The following is a 23,123-nucleotide window of genomic DNA, read 5'->3' as shown; positions in this document are numbered from 1 at the left end:
AGCCCTACCCTCATAAATTCATGTCCAGAGGGAAAGATAAGTATGTAAACAGATGATTATAATACACTGAACATTTTCTTCTTATCTGTAAAATAGAAACAATAACTATACTTACTTCCCAAAGTATGCAGAGGATTAAGTGATATAATAGCTAGTTAAATGCTTAGCATATAGTCTGGTGCATAGTAATCTTATTATAAGCACTGGTCATTAATATAATTAGCTCCCAAGTACCACGTAGAATGTTATCTGGAAATCTAATTTCCAGACAGTGAATTTACTTTTTCAAGCCACCCAACGTGTCAAGGAATCTTGAACAAAGCCAAAACTTTGAAGTCTATTTACCCAGATCTTCCATAAAGGATTATGATTTTACAAGTAAAATAAACTGTGTCCTTTTAACTATCTTTTTCCAGTATGCTTTTGAAGATATTTCCTTGATCAATTTCAGCAGATGATTCCCATTTTCTTCTCAATCATGTGGTTTTTACAGAGAAGCCCAGTGATATAACCCCCACATTCTATTTCACTATACTGTACCCTATAATTCTTGCCAGCATTCACAGCTCAGGCACTTTTTTCCTCTTCCAATAGTCATACATATTTATTGGCATAAAATGAAATCTCTTCTTCAACAAAATGAATTATGAATATTAGATTAAAAAATAATAGCTACAATGAAAGGGCAGTATGGAAAAATAACCCTCAAAACTCCTATCACACTGAGGATTTGAAAAATAAAATGACATTATGTTTTCCTGAACCCCAAAGATAATCTTTGTGTCCCAAAGAAAGCCTGGAGGATATGGATAAGAATCAAAAACTATCATCCATTTCTAAACATGCCCAGACAAATATGTTTTCTTCAAGCTGCCAAGATAAATGCAAACCAGAAGTTTTTTTTTTTTTAATCTCACATTATGCCTTTTTATGTGTTCCAAAATTTAAAAAACAGACAGGCTGCCCTTGGAAACAGGAATGCATCAGGTTCTTGCAGTGAAGTGGGATGGAAACAACAGAATGCAAAGACCTGTGTTCTGAAGTGAGCAGTGCACAGAACTGGCTGTGTGATTCTGCACAAGACACTTAGTGACTATGTTAAAGTCACAGAAGTTGGAGCTAATGACATCTATTCTTGTCTATCTTGCCTACTGTTGCTACTGAGAACAACAGTATTTGTGCAGCGATCTAAAACCTACCTTTTCCTTCACAAATACCATTTTATCTAGTTACTACAACCCTGTGAACAATGCATTCTTATTATCACTATTATTATTATCATTATTATTACTATCATCATATTCTTTTAACAAACGAAGAAGCTGACATTCAAAGAATTTGGGGGACTTCTTCTGAGGTGGTCCAGTGATTAAGACTCCACCCTTCCAGTGCAGAGGGCATGGGTTTGATCCCTGGTCCGGGAGCTAAGCTACTGCAAGCTGCACTGTGCAGCCAAAAAAAATTTTTTTAATTAACCTGCCTAAGGTCAGAATAAATGATAAGCAAGACTCAACCCAAATCTTCTAACTCTACACCTCTGTTTGACCCACTGGATTATAATTCCTTAAATACAGGATTTCTGGCCATCATGTGCTATTCTGCACTCAGTCGTGTCTGGCTCTTTGCAACACTTTGGACTGTACCCCAACAGGCTTCTTTGTCCATGGAATTTCCCAGGCAAGAATACTGGAATGAGTTGCCATTTCCTATTCAAGGGTATCTTCCTGACCCAGGGATCAAACCTGGGTCTCCTGCATTGCAGGAGAATTCTTTACCACTGAGCCATCCGGGACATAGTTTCAGGCCAAGCATCATCCTTGGCACATAATAGCTACTCAGTAAATATGATAAACTGTGAGGAACAGACCATTGTGGGAGGTCTGCTTCAGCAAACACCACCAGAAAGACAATGAATTCTATAGAATATGAGAAAAGGATCTGGATTTTTTCATTTCGATGATTTAAATTTAATCAAAAATATCACACCAAAGGAATATTTATCTCCTTCATGGCTTTTAGGCCTTCTGTGTTAGGGCCCATTTGGTTGGTTGTGAGGAACAAAGACTCACTCAATGGGGAAAAGTGACAAATTTCCCTTACAGAACAATGTTAAAAATCTGTAGAAATTTTCCCAGCCAGGAGGTAGAGCTTAATCCCTCTAGTCTTGAAGGTGAGTGTGATGACTAATTTTATGTGTCACCTTGACTGAGTAACAGGTGCCCAGATATGTGGCCAAACATCATTCTGGGTATTTGCATGAGAGTGTATTTGGATGAGATTAGCATTTGTATCAGTAGACTGAGTAAAGCAAATTGTCCTCCCCTGTGGGTGGGGCCTTACCCAATCAACTGACAGCCTGAATTAAACAAAAAGGCTGACCACCCCTTGAGTAAGAGAAAAGATATCCACCATCATTGGTCATTAGGGAAATGAAAATCTACACCACAATGTGATAGCACTTCATACACACTGCTGCTGCTGCTGCTAAGTCGCTTCAGTCATGTCTGACTCTGTGCGACCCCATAGACGGCAGCCCACCAGGCTCCCCCGTCCCTGGGATTCTCCAGGCAAGAACACTGGAGTGGGTTGACATTTCCTTCTCCAATGCATGAAAGTGAAAAGTGAAAGTGAAGTCGCACAGTCATGACCGACTCTTAGCGACCCCACAGACTGCAGCCTACCAGGCCCCTCCGTCCATGGGATTTTCCAGGCAAGAGTACTGGAGTGGGTTGCCATTGCCTTCTCCATCATATACACTAGGATGGCTATAATAAAAAATGTAAATAACTTATATTAGAGCAAATACAGATTAATTGAGGGGGGTGGAAATGCAAAATTGTGCAGGCACTGTGGAAAGCAGTTTGGTGGTTTCTTCAAAATACTAAACATAGAGCTATCATATGACTCAGCAATTCCACTTCTGGGTATATACTCAGGAGAACTGAAAACCTATGATCAAACAAAAATTTGTATATGAATGTTCATGGAAGCATTACTGATAAAAGTCAGGATACAATCAGAGGATACAATCAAAATGTACATCAGTTGATGAATAGTAAACAAAATGCTGCCCAATTGATTAGCGTTTGCCAGAGGAAAGGTGGAAATAAAAGTGACCACTAACAGATGGCACCCCACTCCAGTACTCGTGCCTGGAGAATCCCAGGGACGGGGGAGCCTGGTGGGCTGCCGTCTATGGGGTCACACAGAGTTGGACAAGACTGAAGCGACACAGCAGCAGCAGCAGCAACAGGCATAGGGAACCTTCTTGGAGTAATGAAGTACTCTGGCATTAGATTGTGGTGATGACTGTTCAACCTTGTGAATTTACTAAAAACAACTGATTTACATGCTTCAAAGGGGTAAATTCCAATGTATATGAATTATACTTCAAGTTTTTAAAATAGTGTGATGCCAACAATGCAGTGCTTGGAGAGAAATCTACAGCTTTAAATTTATAGAAGTAAGGTCCAATGTGACGTTCTAATTTCCAATCTCATTAATCAAGTAAAAATACTGCAATTAAAATCATAGTAAAAGGAAAGAAGAAACAGGAAAAATCAAACTGATAAATAGAAAATAAACAACAGGGAAAGTCAAAGAAATAGAGACTAAAAATTGGGGAAATACAATTATTTGAAAAGAAAAAAATTACAAACCTCTTGCTTAGTTGATCAGGAAATTAACAAAGAACACAGAAATTAACTGTATCAGAAACAAAACAGAAGACTCACTACAGATGGTACAGACATTGAAAACATAATAGGAAAATTACACAAAACTTTTGATAATAAACAACTTATATGAAATGGATAAATTCCTTGAAAGACTCATATTACCAAAACGGACTTAAAAATGAAACAGAAAATCTGAGTAGGTATAATTCTAATAAAGGAATTGAATTTAAAACTGAAAACCTTCCCAGAAAGAAAATGCCAGATCCAGATGGCTTTACTGGTGAATTCATAATATCAATCCTACCTACAGTCCTTCAGAAAACAGAGGAGAGAGCACTTCCCAACTCATTTTATAAGGTCAGCATTACCCTGAAACCAAAAACCAAAGGTATTAAAATAAATTACTAGTTAATATTCCTTATGAATATTAATACAAAAAATTTTAATAAAGTAATAGCAATATGAACTCAGCAAATACATCTGGAGAAAGGCAATGGCACAGATCTCACCACTTCTATGTAACATTGTACTGAATGTCCCCACCTGTGCAATCAGGAAAGCAAAAGAAACGAAAAGTCTACAGATAGCAAAGCAGAAAGAGAACTGTCTCTTTCTGACCATATGACTACCTATGTAGAAAATCTTTAAAAATCTAAAAAAAAAAACCTATGAGCTCGTAAGGGAGTTTAGTAACGTCACAGAATATATGTTAAACATCAACTGCTATATAATAGCAATGAAAAACTTGAAACTGAATATTTTCAAATAATATTTATTGTACAGTAGCATGAAGAAATATGAACTATTTAGGAATCAGCTTAACACATATTGTGAAAGACTGATATGAAAACTACATAATATTGTTTAGGAAATGTAAAGAAGACCTAAATAAACAGAGAGACATATCATGTTCATGATTTGGAAGACACGATATTACTGAAGTGTCAAGCCTCCCCAAATTGATTGATAGATTTAATGCAATCTCAGTCAAAATCTTAGTTCATTTATACAGAAATGCACAGGAACTAGATAGGCCGAGACAATTTTGAATATTAAAACAAAGTTGCTTATGCTACATGGTTTTAAGACATACTATAAAGCTAGAAAAATCAAGATAGTGTGGTGTTGGCATCAGAATAAACATACAGAAAATAATAATTTAAAAAAGAATAAACACACAGATCAATGAAACAGAATATAAAGTCCAGAAATTGACTTATACATATATGGTCAATTTTTGACAAAGTTTCTAGAGTAATTATGCATGGAAAAGATAATCTCTTTAATGAATGGCATTGAAATGACTGGCTATCCACAAGAAAAAAATGCAAACCTCAATCCTTACTTCATTGCATGCATCAAAATAAACTTAAAATGGATCATAGGCATATAGATAAAAACAAAGACTAAATAAGTATAAGGAAAAAAATAGGAGACTATCATTTGACCCTGAGTTAAGCAAAGAGTTCTTAGATATGACAGGAAAAATCATCAAAAAAGAATTTAAAATTATAAATTGGACTTTGTCAAAATTGAAAACCTTTACTCTTTAAAAGATATTAAGAAGGTAAATAGGCAAACCACAAACTGGGGAAAATGTTTGAAAAACATATCTCATAAAAGACATACCTTTAAAATGTATAAAGAACACTTTTAAGTCAACAAGACAGGTCAGTTCAGTTCAGTTGCTCAGTTGTGTCCGACTCTTTGCGACCCCATGAATCGAAGCACGCCAGGACTCCCTGTCCATCACCAACTCCTGGAGTTCACTCAGACTCATGTCCATCGAGTTGGTGATGCCATCCAACCATCTCACCCTCTGTCATCCCCTTCTCTTCCTGCCCCCAATCCTTCCCAGCATCAGAGTCTTTTCCAATGAGTCAACTCTTCACATCAGGTGGCCAAAGTACTGGAGTTTCAGCTTCAGCATCAGTCCTTCCAAAGAAATCCCAGGGCTGATCTCCTTCAGAATGGACTGGTTTGGATCTCCTTGCAGTCCAAGGGACTCTCAAGAGTCTTCTCCAACACCACAGTTCAAAAGCATGAATTCTTCGTCGCTCAGTCTTCTTCACAGTCCAACTCTCACATCCATACATGACCACAGGAAAAACCATAGCCTTGACTAGATGAACCTTTGTTGGCAAAGTAATGTCTCTGCTTTTGAATATGCTGTCTAGGTTGGTCATAACTTTTCTTCCAAGGAGTAAGCGTCTTTTCATTTCATGGCTGCAGTCACCATCTGCAGTGATTTTGGAGCCCAGAAAAATAAAGTCTGACACTGTTTCCACTGTTTCCCCATCTATTTCCCATGAAGTGATGGGACCGGATGCCATGATCTTCATTTTCTGAATGTGGCAAATCACTATATACCTATTAAGCCAGATGAAAGAAAAAGACAAAAAGTCCTAGAGGGAGGGAAGGAAGGAAGGAAAGAAATAAAAAAGAAAATAAACACAATAATATCAAATATTGGCAAAAAATGCAGAGAAACTGGATTTCCTGTACATTGCTGGCAGGAATACAAAATGGTGCTGCCATTCTGGAAAATAGTTTGGCATCTTCTGAAATTAAGCATGCACTTACCATACAACCCAGAAACGGCACTGTTGGGCATTTATACAAAAATTAAAATAAAAACCCATGTTTACATAAAAATCTGTGCACAAATGTTCACAGCATCTTTACAAATAGCCAAAAGTTAGAACAACCCAAATGCCCAAATGTTTTTCAATGAGTAAATGTTAAAACCCTGATACATCCATCATATTATGGAATTCTATACATATAATATAAAAGGATCAAACTACTGAGAGACACAATGTGTGTAAATATTACGCTGAGTGGAAAAGCCAATCTTTAAAAGTTGGATACTATACGATTTTATATATTTTCAAAGTGATAAAATCGTAAAAAACAAACATTGGTACTAAAGGATAGGGACAATGGATCGGATGGGGTGTGTAATGGGGTGTGCTTGAGAGAATCCTTTTGCAGTGATAGAACTGTTCCATATCTTGATCATTGTAGCAATTGGACAAACCTTTGCATAGGATAAAACTGCATAGAACACACCACACACACACACACACACACACACATAGGATTCCCAGGTGGCGCAGTGGTAAAGAATCTGCCTGCCCATACAGGAGATCCAAGAGACGTGGGTTCTACCTCTGGGTCAGGATGATCTCCTGGTATAGGAAATGGCAACCCACTCCAGTATTCTTGCCTGGAAAATTCCAGTCAGAGGAGCCTAGCTAGTTACACTCAAAAGTCAGACTCGACCGAGCACACAAGCATGCATGCACACACACACACATATCCACATACATAAATGTAGGTTTATTAAAACTGAAAGCTGAATAAAGTCTGTTAACAGTAATACCAATGTAAATTTCCTAGTGTTGATACTATGTTATAAACTACATAACATGTCACCATAGGAAAACTAAGACAAGACATCAGACTTATTATACTATTTTTGTAACTTCCTATGAGCCCATAATTATTTCAAATAAAAAGGTGTTTTTTAAAAAGAAAGGATTTGAACAGACACTCCTCCAAAGTATACATACAAAGAGCAAATAAACATTTCATTTAATAATAATAAAGAATAGCAAAATACTCAACATCATTAATCATCGGGAGAATGCAAATTTAACCACAGTTGAAATACCATGCATTATGATAGCTAAAATTAGAAAGAACAATAATATCAAGTATGGACAAGAATGTGTAAGCAACTGGATCTCTCATACATTGCTGGAGGTACAGCCATTTGGAAACCAGTGGCAATTTCTTATAAACAAACATATTCTTACCATATGACTCAGCAATCTAACCCTTAGCTATTTACCCAAAAAAATAAAACTGAGTGACACAGAGACCTGTACATGGCAAGCATATAGCATAGCACCTTTATTTCTAAAAGCCCAAAACTAAAACCAATTCAAATATTCATTAACAGGAGAGTGAATTAACAAATCTATGGTATATACATCAGTGGAATAATTCAACAATAAAACTGGTGAATCTCAAAAAAAATTATGCTAAGTAAGAAGATCCAGACATAAAAGAGCACACACTCTATAGTTCCATCTATATGAAAGATTTTAGGAAAGGTAAATTTAATCTACAGCAATAAAGAGAAGATTGATGTTTGCCTGGGATGAAGGATTAGGGGGACAAGTGGCAGATATGGAAAGAGAACAGAGGATATTTTGGGGTGCTGGAAATGTTCTGTATCTTGATTGTGTCGATTGTTACATGGATATGAGCATTTATCACAACACATTGTGCTGTACGTATACAATGTATGCAATTTTAGGGGTAAAGTATGCTTCAATAAAACTGATTTTTTTTAATGCAGACCTTAAGGTCTTTCTGGAGTTTCAGAAATCAGAGTGAGACATGTCAAAGAAGGTAATAGTTTAAAGTCTCAGTGATTAGCAGAATGATAGATAGTGCCGTTAATAGACCTGTGACTTTCAGGAACTCTAAACTCAACATGAGCAAAAATGAACTAAATTTCTCCTTTCACCATTCAGTTCAGTTCAGTCACTCAATCATGTCCAACTCTTTGTGACCCAATGAACCACAGCACGCCCAGCCTCCATGTCCATCACCAACTCCCGGAGTTTACCCAAACTCATGTCCATCGAGTCGGTGATGCCATCCAGCCATCTCATCCTCTGTCATCCCCTTCTCCTCCTGCCCCCAATCCCTCTCAGCATCAGGGTCTTTTCGAATTAGTCAACTCTTCGCATGGGATGGCCAAAATATTGGAGCTTCAGATTCAGCATCATTCCTTCCAATGAACATCCAGGACTGATCTCCTTTAGGATGGACTGGTTGGATATCCTTTCAGTCCAAGGGATTCTCAAGAGTCTTCTCCAAGACCACAGTTCAAAAGCATCAATTCTTTGGTGCTCAGCTTTCTTCATAATTCAATTCTCACCTCCATACATGACCACTGGAAAAACCATAGCCTTGACTAGACAGACCTTTGTTGGCAAAGTAATGTCTCTGCTTTTGAATATGCTGTCTAGGTTGGTCATAACTTTTCTTCCAAGAAGTAAGCGTCTTTTAATTTCATGGCTGCAATCACCATCTGCAGTGATTTTGGAGCCCAGAAAAATAAAGTCTGACACTGTTTCCACTGTTACTTCACCTATTTGCATGAAGTGATAGGACCAGATGCCATGACCTTAGTTTTCTGAATGTTGAGCTTTAATCCAACTTTTTAATTCTCCTCTCTCACTTTCATCAAGAGACTTTTTAGTTCCTCTTCACTTTCTGCCATAAGGGTGGTGTCATCTGCATATGTGAGATCATTGATATTTCTCCCCACAATCTTGATTCCAGCTTGTGCTTCTTCCAGTCCAGTGTTTCTCATGATGTACTCTGCATAGAAGTTAAATAAGCAGGGTGACAATATACAGCCTTGACAAACTCCTTTTCGTATTTGGAACCAGTCTGTTGTTCCATGTCCTGTTCTAACTGTTACTTCCTGACCTGCATATAGGTTTCTCAAGAGGCAGGTCAGGTGGTCTGGTATTCCCATCTCTTTCAGGATTTTCCACAGTTTATTGTGATCCACACAGTCAAAGGCTTTGGCATAGTCAATAAAGCAGAAATAGATGTTTTTCTGGAACTCTCCTCCTTTTTCCATGATCCACCAGATGTTGGCAATTTGATCTCTGGTTCCTCTGCCTTTTCTAAAACCAGCTTGAACATCTGGAAGTTCATGCTTCATGTATTGCTGAAGCCTGGCTTGGGGAATTTTGAGCATTACTTTACTAGCATGTGAGATGAGCGCAATAGTGCAGTATTTCAAGCATTCTTTGGCATTGCCTTTCTTTGGGATTGGAATGAAAACTGACCTTTTCCAGTCCTGTGGCCACTGCTGGGTTTTTCAAATTTGCTGGCATATTGAGTGCAGCACTTTTACAGCAGCATCTTTCAGGATTTGAAATAGCTCAACTGGAGTTCCATCACCTCCACTAGCTTTGTTCGTAGTGATGCTTTCTAAGGCCCACTTGACTTCACATTCCAGGATGTCTGGCTCTAGGTCAGTGGTCACACCATCATGATTATCTGGGTCATGAAGATCTTTTTTGTATGGTTCTTCTGTGTATTCTTGCCACCTCTTCTTAATATCTTCTGCTTCTGTTAGGTCCATACCATTTCTGTTCTTTATCAAGCCCATCTTTGCATGAAATGTGCCCTTGGTATCTCTAATTTTCTTGAAGAGCCCTCTAGTCTTTCCCATTCTGTTGTTTTCCTCTATTTCTTTGCATTGATCACTGAGGAAGCCTTTCTTACCTCTCCTTGCTCTTCTTTGGAACTCTGCAGTCAGATGCTTATATCTTTCCTTTTCTCCTTTGCTTTTCGCTTCTCTTCTTTTCACAGCTATTTGCAAGGCCTCCCCAGACAGCCATTTTGCTTTTTTGCATTTCTTTTCCATGGGGATGGTCTTGACCCCTGTCTTCTGTACAATGTCACGAACCTCCTTCCATAGTTCATCAGGCACTCTGTCTATCAGACCTAGTCCCTTAAATCTATTTCTCACTTCCACTGTATAATAATAAGGGATTTGATTTAGGTCATGCCTGAATGGTCTAGTGGTTTTCCCCACTTTCTTCAATTTAAGTCTAAATTTGGCAATAAGGAGTTTATGGTCTGAGCCACAGTCAGCTCCCAGTCTTGTTTTTGCTGACTGTATAGAGCTTCTCCATCTTTGGCTGCAAAGAATATACTCAATCTGATTTTGGTGTTGACCATCTGGTGATGTCCATGTGCAGAGTCTTCTCTTGTGTTGTTGGAAGAGGGTGTTTACTATGACCATACATGGTCATATGAGCTACTCCACGTTCAAAGTCAGGAGGGGCGACCTCGTCCAAGGTAAGGAGCAGTGGCTGTGCTTTGCTGGAGCAGCTGTGAAGAGATACCCCACATCCAAGGTAACAGAAACCCAAGTAAGATGGTAGGTGTTGAGAGAGGGCATCATAGGGCAGACACACTGAAACCATAATCACAGAACACTAGCCAATCTGATCACATGGACCATAGCCTTGTCTGACTCAATGAAACTAAGCCATGCTGTGTGGGGCCACCCAAGATCCACGGGTCATGGTGGAGAGGTCTGACAGAATGTGGTCCACTGGAGAAAGGAATGGCAAACCACTTCTGTATTCTTGCCTTGAGAACCCCATGAACAGCATGAAAAGGCAAAATGATAGGATACTGAAAGAGGAACTCCCCAGGTCAGTAGGTGCCCAATATGCTACTGGAGATCAGTGGAGAAATAACTCCAGAAAGAATGAAGGGATGGAGCCAAAGCAAAAAAATACTTTGTGGATGTGACTGGTGATAGAAGCAAGGTCCGATGCTGTAGAGAGCAATATTGCATAGGAACCTGGAATGTTAGGTCCATCAATCAAGGCAAATTGGAAGTGGTCAAATAGGAGATGGAAGAGTGAACATTGACATTCTAGGAATCAGAGAACTAAAATGGACTGGAATGGGTGAACTTAACTCAGATGACCATTATATCTACTACTGTGGGCAGGAATCCCTTAGAAGAAATGGAGGAGCCATCATGGTCAACAAAAGAGTCCGAAATGCAGTACTTGGATGCAATCTCAAAAATGACAGAATGATCTCTGTTCGTTTCCAAGGCAAACCATTCAGTATCACAGTACTCCAAGTCTACACCCCAACCAGTAACACTGAAGAAACTCAAGTTGAATGGTTCTATGAAGACCTACAAGATCTTTTAGAACCAACACCCAAAAAAGATGTCCTTTTCATTATAGGGAACTGGAATGCAAAAGTAGGAAGTCAAGAAACACCTGGAGTAACAGGCAAATTTGGCCTTGGAGTACGGAATGAAGCAGGGCAAAGGCTAATAGAGTTTTGCCTTTCACCATTAGCCCAAAACTATTCTTTCTTGGGTGTTTCCTATCTCTGTGAATGGCATCCTCAGATGTGCAAGGCAAAGAAGCGGCCAATATTTTTGACACTTCCCTTTTCGCTTCACCCCCATACCTAATCAATTGTTCAATCCTTCCAACTGTATCTCCTAAACTGATTTCAAATGTGTTTGCTTCTCTCCAACTCTATTATGACCACACTAGTCTAGTCATTATCTCTCACCTTTATCACTACCACCTAATGAATCTCAATTCAATGCTCAAAATTCTCCAAGTCAGGCTTCAACAGTATATGAACCATGAACTTCCAGGTGTTTAAGCTGGATTAGAAAAGGCAGAGGAGCCAGAGATCAAATTGCCAACATCTGTTGGATCATAGAAAAATCAAGAGAGTTTCAGAAAAACATCTACTTTTGCTTTATTGACTATGCAAAAGCCTTTGACTGTGTGGATCACAATAAACTGTGGAAAATTCTGAAAGAGATGGGAATACCAGACAACCTGACCTGCCCCCTGAGAAATCTGTATGCAGTTCAAGAAGCAACAGTTAGAACAGGACATGGAACAACAGACTGGTTCCAAATTGGGAAAGGAGTATGTCAAGGCTGTATATTGTCACCCTGCTTATTTAATTGATATGCAGAGTACATAATGAGAAATGCTGGACTGGAAGAAGCACAAGCTGGAATCAAGATGGCCAGGAGAAATATCAATAACCTCAGATATGCAAATGACACCACACTTGTGGCAGAAAGCAAAGAAGAACTAAAGAGCCTCTTGATGAAAGTGAAAGAGGAGAGTGAAAGAGTTGGCTTAAAGCTCAACATTCAGAAAACTAAGATCACGGCATCTGGTCCCATCACTCCATGGCAAATAGATTGGGAATCAATGAAACAGTAACAGACTTTATTTTCTTGGGTTCCAAAATCACTGCAGACTGTAGCCATGAAATTAAAAGACACTTGCTCCTTGGAAGAAAAGTTATGACCAACCTAGACAGCATATTAAAAAGCAGAGACATTACTTTGCCAACAAAGGTCCATTTAGTCAGAGCTATAGTTTTTCTAGTAGTCATATATGGATGTGAGAGTTGGACTACAAAGAAAGCTGAGTGCTGCAGAATTGATGCTTTTGAACTGTGGTTTTGGAGAAGACTCTTGAGAGTCTCTTGGACAGCAAGGAGATCCAACCAGTCCATCCTAAAGGAAATCAATCCTGAATATTCATTGAAAGGACTGATGTTGAAGCTGAAGCTCCAATACTTCGGCCACCTGATGAGAAGAGCTGACTCATTGGAAAAGACCCTGATGCTGGGAAAGATTGAAGGTAGGAGGAGAAGAGGATGACAGAGGATGAGGTTGTTGGATGGCATCACCAACTTGATGGACATGAGTTTGAGTAGACTCTGGGAGTTGGTACTGGGAGACCTGGTGTGCTACAGTCCATGGGGTCACAAAGAGTTGAACACAACTGAGCGACTGAACAGAACTGAACTGATCTGATCTGGCCCTTACATCTGACAATCCAGAGAGAAAAGGATTATCTCTTTCCTGAGAGTTTGAGCAGATGTCCTAATGTAACCTAATCTAACCTCCTATATTGGTCTGGACTCTGATTGCAAGAGACAGAAATTCTACTCAAACTAGATTACTTTTTTAAAAGAAAGTATATTTATTGCATCACCTAACCAAGAGGGAATAAACTATTCATGACTGAATCTATAGATTTGTCTGATTTTTTCAGGAATCTGTTTTTCTCTCCAGCTCTTGGTTATACTTCCCTCTAGGTTGGTTTCAGTCTCAGGTCCGCCCCCCCCCCCCCCCACCACCACCAAAATAATAGAAAAGGTTACTAATATTTTCCCTGCTGATCTGACCTGATGGGTTTATCTTTCCTTTTCTCCTTTGCCTTTAACTTCTCTTCATGCTTTTGAACTGTGGATTGGAGAAGACTGTGGAGAGTCCCTTGGACTGCTAGGAGATCAAACCAGTCAATCCTAAAGGAAATCAGTCCTGACTATTCATTGGAAGGACTGATGCTGAAGCTGAAGCTCCAATACTTTGGCCACCTGATGTGAAGAACTGACTCATTGAAAGAGACCCTGATGCTGGAAAGATCAAAGGCAGGAGGAGGAGATGACAGAGGATGAGATGGTTGGGTGGCATCACCGACTCAATGGACATGAGTTTGAGCAAGCTCTATGAGTTGGTGATGGACAGGGAAGCCTGGTGTGCTGCAGTCCATGGGGTCACAAAGAGTTGAACACAACTGAGTGACTAAACTGAACTGATCTGATCTGGCCCTTAGAGCTGACAACCCAGAGAGAAAAGGATTATCTCTTTCCTGAGAGTTTGAGCAGATGTCCTAGGGAGGATGCTGGTCACTCTCACTTGAGTCACTGCCCACTGCTGAACCATACACTCAGGCCAAGAGAACAAAAACTCTGATTAGTTACATTTAGATGGGTTATTTGCCCACACCTGCAATGGAGGATGCTGTGCTCAGTCATGTCTGGCTGTGTGCAATCCCATGGACTATAGCCCACCAAGCTCCTCTTTCCGTGGGATTCTCAGGCAAGAATACCAGAGTGGGTAGCCAGTTCCTGCTCCTGGGGATCTTCACGACCCAGGGATGGAACCATAGTCTACTGCATCTCCTGCATTGGCATACAGACTGACAGACACTGAGCCACCTAGGAAGCCCATGTTATGGGGGATGAGGGAGAGTCACATTTTGCCCACATCACAGGGAAAGGATTCTCCACAAGCAGAGGATTTGTTACCAGAAGTTAAAGGCAAGTATGTGATAAAAATCCTAACTACAAGATTCCGTTTCCATTCTCCTGACAGTGGTTAGTTATTCTATTTTACTCTTTAAAAATTAATTTATTCTCCTGCTTCAAACCTTTCTATGGCTTTTTATTACTCTTAGAACAAAATTTAAAATCTCCCAAATGACTCAAAGGCCTTCATGCTCCAAGCCCTTCTTCACCAGACTAAATTTTACATCACTCTCCCTTCATTCTCTTCCAGAAATCCTATCTTTTGCTCATTTTCTTTAGGAAACATATGTCTCCTCACAACCACCTTCCACAGCTACTGATTCCCCTGGACACACTCACAGTACTGCATCAGGGGACACTTGATCATCTTGAGAGCTCACTTTGAACACGTCTTCATTAACGAAGCTTTCCTGACTTTCCAGATTAGAATGTCTCCAGTTAAACTCACTTGTAGCACCTGAGCATCTCCTTCATAGCACTTGTCTCAATCAAAGTCACATAATCATCAAGGTATTTATTGTCTACTATCTGATCTCTGAGGGCTTCCCAGGTGGCACCAGTGGTAAAGAACCTGCCTTTCAATGAGGGAGATGTAAAGAGATGTGGGTTCAATCCCTGGGTCAGGAAGATCCCCTGGAGTAAGAATGGCAACCCACTCCAGTATTCTTGCCTGGGAAATCCCACAGACAGATGAGCTTGGTGGGCTACAGTCCATTGGGTGGCAAAAAGAGTCAGACACAACTGAGAAACTAAACGACAATCTGATCTCTCCTATTTGAATGATGGAAACTCCATAAGGGCTGAGACTTACTGTCTCTTCACCACTGTAGTCCTGGCACTGAGCCCAGTGACTAGAAGAAAACTCTCAATTTTTTTCTTCAGCAAATGAATAAATTCAGTGAGGAACCAGAAAGGGCTGATAAATTCAGTTTTAGACAGATTAAATCAGAAATAATGACAAGGCAGGAAGTTAGAAAATTTGCAATAGTTGAAAATACAGGAATTCCATGCTGAATAGAGTCCAATGTTCCATGGGACTAATGTTTTTAAAAAAAGCAAGTATCAAAATATCAAAAATGTATTTTGTTTCCCCAAATGAAGATTGATTTCCATGAGGTGTTGTGAATTGATGAATCTGAGAGTATAAAAAGCCCCAGAGCATTCTGATACTATTTACTGTCTACACACCTGGTGCTTTACTGACAAGCATGACCCAAACTGGAAGCCAACTGTTGGCAAAGAAAGGAGGGAAGAACATTGCATAAAGAAACCTGAGGTAATTTTAATTTTATTTACACAGGTCATTCACCTTAGAACTGAAGTCAGATTTAGAGATTCAAACAGCCCCTGTAAAGGGTACATTTTCTGCCTTCCCTCCCCTCAGTAAATAGCTTTCAGAGACACTAAAAGCAAAGAAACTAAAAGTACAGAATTTCTTTGTGAGAAGAGCCCACTGTTCCGTGTCTTTTTCAACATCCTCTTCTCCTCAGGATCCACTCTATGCCAAACACAAAGGTTTTACTTGTGTAGGGTTATTCTGGGTTAAAGGAGTACTTCTCAAGAGAGTAGTCAAAGGGTGTTTCTGTATTTTCCTTCCTGAGGTGTGTGAAGGGGAAAGAAAAAAAAAAAAAATTCCACAGCTACACTCCCATTCAAAACAGTCCAACAATCATTTTTCTTAATAATATTTATCAGTGAGTGGCTAGAGTCCTGAAACTTTCAGGTACGTCAGTTCTTTAGTAAAGAAAAATGAAGCTGATGTTTTAAAAAACCAGCTTTGGTTGTAAAATACAGATATTTGGCTAATTTTTTTAAAATTGTAAATGTCCAAACTTAAGGGAAAAACTGATGGGGAGGAGGAAAAGGCACAAGAAAAAGGAAACAGCTGTGCTTTAGATTCACTCCAAAGTTAAACCAAACCCTTACTAAATTTACAGTGTATATTGTGAGTAGCACATGAAAAAACCTCCGGCCCAGGAGAGAAAAGCAGATGAGAAACTCTTAGAAGAGAAGGGTGGGGCTGGGAGGAAAAGAATCAATGTGAGCCCTTCTTTGAAGCTAAAGGTGGACAAGCTTTTCATAGCTTGTCCTCTGAGAATTTTCTCCAGTCACAAGCCACATGTGTTGCTTATTGTATTTCCAAAGTGCAACAGGAAAATGAAGAATTTAACTTCAGCTGAGACCTTGGTGAGGTCCTTGGCCGTTTGTCCACTCCCTTTCTCCATGTTGAAATCTCTTCTTCCTTCCCCTTTCCTGGCTCTTTGGTTGGACGGAGAGAAGCGGTAGGTCACAGGTTCCTGGAGATCAACCAGACCATCAGTAGCAGTATATTGCATATATGCACAGTCTAAGGGTTCAGAAACAGAAGGCAGGTAGGAAGTCCCATGCTAACCAGGCCCATTACCTGCTAACTGGACTAGAGGTCATCTGCGTCTGATATTTAAGCATGCTTGGACTGGTCCTTCATTTTTTTCAAACTGTCCTTTTGTTCATTAATGCCTAAAATTTCAGGCTTAAAAAGCAAAATTTTGTGGATAAAAAGGCAATTTTGTTAAATTCTAAAAATTCTGTAAATTATTGTTCAGTTCACTTCAGTCACTCAGTTGTGTCCGACTCTTTGCGACACCATGAATCACAGCACGCCAGGCCTCCCTGTCCATTACCATCTCCCAGAGTTCACTCAAACTCATATCCATCAAGTCGGTGACACCATCCAGCCATCTCATCCTCTGTCGTCCCCTTTTCCTCCTGCCCCCAATCCCTCCCAGCATCAAAGTCTTTTCCAATGAGTCAACTCTTCTCATGAGGTGGCCAAAGTACTGGTGTTTCAGCTTTAGCATCATCCTTCCAAAGAACACCCAGGACTGATCTCCTTTAGAATGGACTGGTTGGATCTCCTTGCAGTCCAAGGGACTCTCAAAAGTCTTCTTCAACACCACAGTTCAAAAGCATCAATTCTTCGACGCTCAGCTTTCTTCACAGTCCAACTCTCACATCCATACATGACCACTGGAAAAACCATAGCCTTGACTAGACGGACCTTTGTTGGCAAAGTAATGTCTCTGCTTTCCAATATGCTATCTAGGTTGGTCATAACTTTTCTTCCAAGGAGTAAGCATCTTTCAATTTCATGGCTGCAGTCACCATCTGCAGTGATTTTGAAGCCCCAAAAAATAAAGTCTGACACTGTTTCCACTGTTTCCCCATCTATTTCCCATGAAGTGATGGGACCGGATGCCATTATCTTCGTTTTCTGAATGTTGAGCTTTAAGCCAACTTTTTCACTCTCTTCTTTCACTTTCTTCAAGAGGCTTTTGAGTTCCTCTTCACTTTCTGTCATAAGGGTGGTGTCATCTGCATATCTGAGGTTATTGATATTTCTCCCGGCAATCTTGATTCCAGCTTGTGCTTCTTCCAGCACAGCATTTCTCATGATGTATTCTGCACATAAGTTAAATAAGCAGGGTGACAATATACAGCCTTACTATAGTCTTTTTCAGAAAAGAAGTTTTAACTGGTGTGTCAGGAGAGAGAGAAAGAAATAAGGGGTATTTATGAACAGCCAAGAGAAAGGGTGTAGAGAGGCCAAGCTAGAAGTAGAGAAGATAAGCTCTGCTTTTTGTTTTTTATTTTTTAATTTATTTTTATTTTTATAAAAGTCACATAATATAAAATATACTATTTTAACCATATTTAATTGTACAGTTCAGTGGCACTAAGTATATTTACACCCATCTCCTGATTTTTTCATCTTCCTAAATTAAAACTCTGTCCCCATTAAACACTAAGACCCCATCCCCCTTCCCCACTCCTCCCCAGCCCTGGCCACAGGCACCTACCAATATACTTTCTGACTCTATGAATTTAACTCTTCTGAGAACCTCATGCTGCTGCTGCTGCTAAGTCGCTTCAGTAGTGTCCGACTCTGTGCGACCCCATAGACGGCCTCCTACCAGGCTCCTCTGTCCCTGGGGTTCTCCAGGCAAGAACACTGGAGTGGGTTGCCATTTTCTTCTCTAATGTATGAAAGTGAAAAGTGAAAGTGAAGTCGCTCAGTCGTGTCCAACTCTTAGCGACCTCATGAACTGCAGCCTACCAGCCTACCAGGCTCCTCCATCCATGAGATTTTCCAGGCAAGAGTACTGGAGTGGGGTGCCATCGCCTTCTCATATTAGAGGATAAAAACCAACTCTGATTTTGTCTCCACTATTGAATTCATGATATTTGTAGGTCTTCTCTAAGAGGTCAATGTTAACGGATAAACAATAACACACTTTTACACATAATCATGATTAAAGCATCTAGGCAGTACTGAAGCCTGCACCCTGGAGCCTGTGGCTGCACAAAAAGGGAAAGCACCTCAATGAGAGGCTCCTGCACCACAACTAGAGAGTTGCGGCAACCTCCACTTGCCATAACTAGAGAAAAGTCCACCCAGCAATGAAGAGCCAGCACAGCCAAAAATTAATTAACTAATTAATTTTTCAAAAATTCTTTAAGAAGTCTAAGTAGTATAATAATATCTATATAAGGAAATGGTTTACTGTGGATCCTGACTCAGCCCCACTCCACAAAAGAGAAAAAATTTCTCCTGGTTACACACATTAAAATAATGCCAACCAGTGTAATTCGGAAGTGAATCATGCATCAGGTAGTGTAAAAGTAAGTGGTTTTGCATTATTGAACTTTGCCATTTGACATTAAAATACATTCTTAAATGAATGTGGTTATGTTAATCAAGGCACATTTCTTGCTTTATGTTTTTTTGCTAATGACATTACTTGCTGTTTATTTTATATTTATTTTAGACTAGGGAAATGATGTTAGACAAAAAGCAAATTCGAACAATTCTCATATGGGTTCAAAATGGTTCATAAAGCAGCAGAGGCAACTCGCAACATCAACAACACATTTGGCCCAGGAACGGCCAACAAGCACACACTGCAGTGACAGTTCAAGAAGTTTGCAAAGGAGATGAGAGCCTTGAAGATGAGGAATGTAAAGGCCAACCATCGAAAGGTGACAACAACCAGCTGAAAGGATCATCAAAGTTGATCCTCTTATAATTACAACAGAAGTTGCCCCAGAACTCAGTGTCGACCACTGATAGTCATTCAGCATCTGAAGCAAATTGGAAAGGTGAAAAGGCTCAATAACTGGGTGCCTCATGAGCTGACCACAAAGCAAAACAACCGTCATTTTGTAAAGTGTTGTCTTCTCTTATTCTATGCAACAACAATGAATCATTTCTTGATCGGATGGTGATGTGCCACAAAAAGTGGATTTTATGCAACAACAGACAACCAGTGATGACCGATTCAGCTGCTGAACCGAGGAGAAACTCCAAAGCACTTTCCAAAGCCAAACTTGCACCAAAAATAGGTCATGGTCACTGTTTGGTGGTCTGCTGCTGGTCTGATCCACTACAGCTTTCTGAATCCTGGTGAAACCTTTACATCTGTGAAGTATGCTCAGCAAATCAATGAGACACAGTGAAAACTGCAATACCTGCAGCCAGCATTGATCAAGAAAAAGGGCTCAATTCTTTTCCACAACGACACACAACCACACACACAACCAACACTTCAAAAGCTGAACAAATTGGACTATGAAGTTTTGCCTCATCTGCCATATTCACCTGACCTCTCGCCAACTACCACTTTGTCAAGCATCTTGACAACTTTTGCAGGCAAAATCCACAACCAGCAAGATGCAGAAAATGCTTTTCAAGAATTCCTCAAATCCTGAAACACTAATTTTTACACTACAGGAATAAACAAACTTATTTCTCATTGGCAAACATGTGCTGAATTAAAAAAGAGTGGATATATGTATATGTATAACCAGTTCATTTTGTACAGCTGAAACTAAAGTAACATTGTAAATCAACTATACTCCAATTAAAAAAAAAAACAAAACAAAAAAACTTTACGCTAAGCGAAGGAGCCAGGAACAAACAAAATGTGTTAATTGTAATGGTTCCTATTTTGACTAATAAAGAGGAATTTGAGCCTAGTTATAATGATTTCAAATTCACAGTCTGAAACAATAATTATGCTTGCACCAACCTAGTATCACATACATAATGCTATGGACTGAATGGTGTCCCACCAAAATTTGTATGCTAAAGCTCAAATCCCCAAGTGATGGTATTTGGTTATGGGACCTTTGAGAAGTACCTGTGGTTAGATGAGGTCATAAGAATGGCCCTAATTTGACAAGATTAGTGTTCTTTTAGAAGTGACACTAGAGAGCTTACTGCCTCTTTCCACCATGTGTAGACACAGAAAGAATGTAACCATCTGCAAGCCAGGAAAAGGGCCTTCACCAGAAAAATTGGCTGGCACCTCCACTTGGGATTTCTCAGTCTCCAGAACTGTGAGAATCAGATTTCTGTGGTTTCAGCCTCCAAGTCAATGGTATTTTGTTATGACAACCCAAGGTGACAAATACCAATTTTGGCACCAAGAAGCGGGATACCAAATACCAAAATACCTAAAAACATAGAAGCAAATACCTAAAAATGTAGAAGCAATTTTAGAACTAGGGAGTGTGTGTGCCTCTTTGAGACCCCATGGACTGTAGCCTGCCAGGTTCCTTTGTCCATAGGGATCCTCCAGGCAAGAATACTGGAGTGGGTTGCCATGCCCTCCTCCAGGGGATCTTCCCAAACCAGGGATTGAATCTAGGTCTCCTGAATTGCAGGTGGATTCTTTACTGTCTGAGCCACCAGAGAAGCTCAGAAAGTGGGTAGAGGCTGGAAGAGTTTTGAGGTGCATACTAGAAATATGGATATTAAATGTGATTCCAAAGAGAGCTCAGAAAGGAAAAGGGAGCCATGGAGAGAAAACGTCCATCTTCTTAGAGAATACATAAATGATCATGAACAGAATGTTGGTAGAAATACAGATATTAAAGGCCATTCTAGTGAAGTCTCAGAAAGAATGAGGAATAGGTTATTGGAAAGTGGAGGAACAGTGACACTTGTTCTAATGTGGCAAAACTGGCTGAACTGTGTTTTATGTTTTGTGGCGGGAAGACTTCATAAGCAATGACATCAGTTAAATTTAACCAAGGAGATATCTACGCAAAGTGTTGAAGGAGCAGTGTGATTCCCTGATTGCTTATAGTAAAATGCAAAAGGAAGGCAATGAATTGAAGGAGGAACTGTTAAACAAAAAAGAACTTAGAGGTGTAGAAAATTCTCAGTCTATCCATATTGAAAAAAAAGATAAAGAGAAAGAGTGTTCTAAACAGAAAATAAGGGTGTGGCTGAACAACCATTAGATAAAAAGATCCTGGGTGTGACTCATGGGTTTAATCAGCCATCTCAGCAGAAGCCAGGAATAGAGATGAGATTATTGACAGGTGGGACTAAAGGAAACAGAAAAAATGGGACAGAATAAAGGAAGGCTATTGGACATTTTAGATCCTTACAGGACGGGATCATGAGCTGGTTGGCTGAGAATATATACTATTCTCAAAGAAAAGTAAAGAATAACCCCAAAGGTGATTCAGATCATTAGGGCTGCTCCTCAGTTTCAAAGGGTGGGACCACCACCTGGGTGTCAACCAGCCAGACAGTCTGCCTAAAGTCTCAGAGGTGGGGACATGCTGCAGAGCCAGGGGGTTTGGGGTCCCTGGAGCCTTGGGAGTGGATCTTGCCCAAGAGGGTTAGGACTACCATGCCAGTGGATCCAAAAGGCAGGACCTTGCCCCTGTGGGTCTGGAAGGAGGGCATTCAGTCAAAGAGGAGTCTTAAGATTTAATGGAATTTGTCTTTCTAGGGTTTGGACTTGCTAGGGAGGCATCATGCCTTCTTTATGTTCTATTTCTCTATTTGGGGATGGGACTGTCTATCCTATGCCCATCCCAGCATTTTATTTTGGAAGCATGTAATTTGTCTGATTTCATCAGTTTATAGCTGGAGAAAGATTTTTGTCTCAGGATGAATCATACCTCAAATCTCACCAATTTAGATATCTAAATGAGGCTTAGACTTTAGAGTGGATGCTAGAATGAGTTAAGACTTTGGAGGCTGTTGCATTGATATGAATGTATTTGGCATGCAATAAAGACATGCATTTTGGAGGGCCAGAGGCAGAATGCTATGGACTGAATTGCATCCCTACAAAATTCCTGTGCTGAAGCCCTAAACTTCCTGAGATGTTTAGGAGATGGGACCTTTGGGACCTTAGGATTAAATAAGGTCATGGGGGTGGGGTCCTCATTTGATAGGACAAGTGTCCTTATAAGAAGATACACCAGAGCTTTCTAACTCCCTCTCCACCACATGAGGACGCAGCAAGAAGGAACCTATCTGCAAGCAAGGAAGAGGCTCTCATCAGGAACTGAGTTGGCCAGCACCTTGATTTTGAACTTTCTAGTTTCCAGTGCTGTGAAAATTAAATCTCCAATGTTTAAGCCTCCCAAACTATGGCATTTTGTTAAGTCAGCCCAAGAAGACTAATATACATACTAACATACATCACACACATATATAATGATTCATAATTGCACTTATCCTACAGATATAACAAGAGAGCATAAAGCTATGTGTATAAGAACGTTCACTGCAGCAGTCTATAATAGTAAAATGAAGGAAGAGCACTATACTAGTGTCCTAGGGTTGCTGTAACAAAGTACTGAATGGTGTGAAACAACTAATGTGTTAACTTGGAGTTCTAGAAGTTAGAAGTCTGATATCAAGATGTCAGTAGGACCATGCTC

The sequence above is a fragment of the Bos indicus x Bos taurus genome, chromosome 5, assembly GCF_003369695.1.
Source record: "Bos indicus x Bos taurus breed Angus x Brahman F1 hybrid chromosome 5, Bos_hybrid_MaternalHap_v2.0, whole genome shotgun sequence".
NCBI lineage: Eukaryota > Metazoa > Chordata > Mammalia > Artiodactyla > Bovidae > Bos > Bos indicus x Bos taurus.
Note: the sequence above shows the minus strand (reverse complement) of the source record.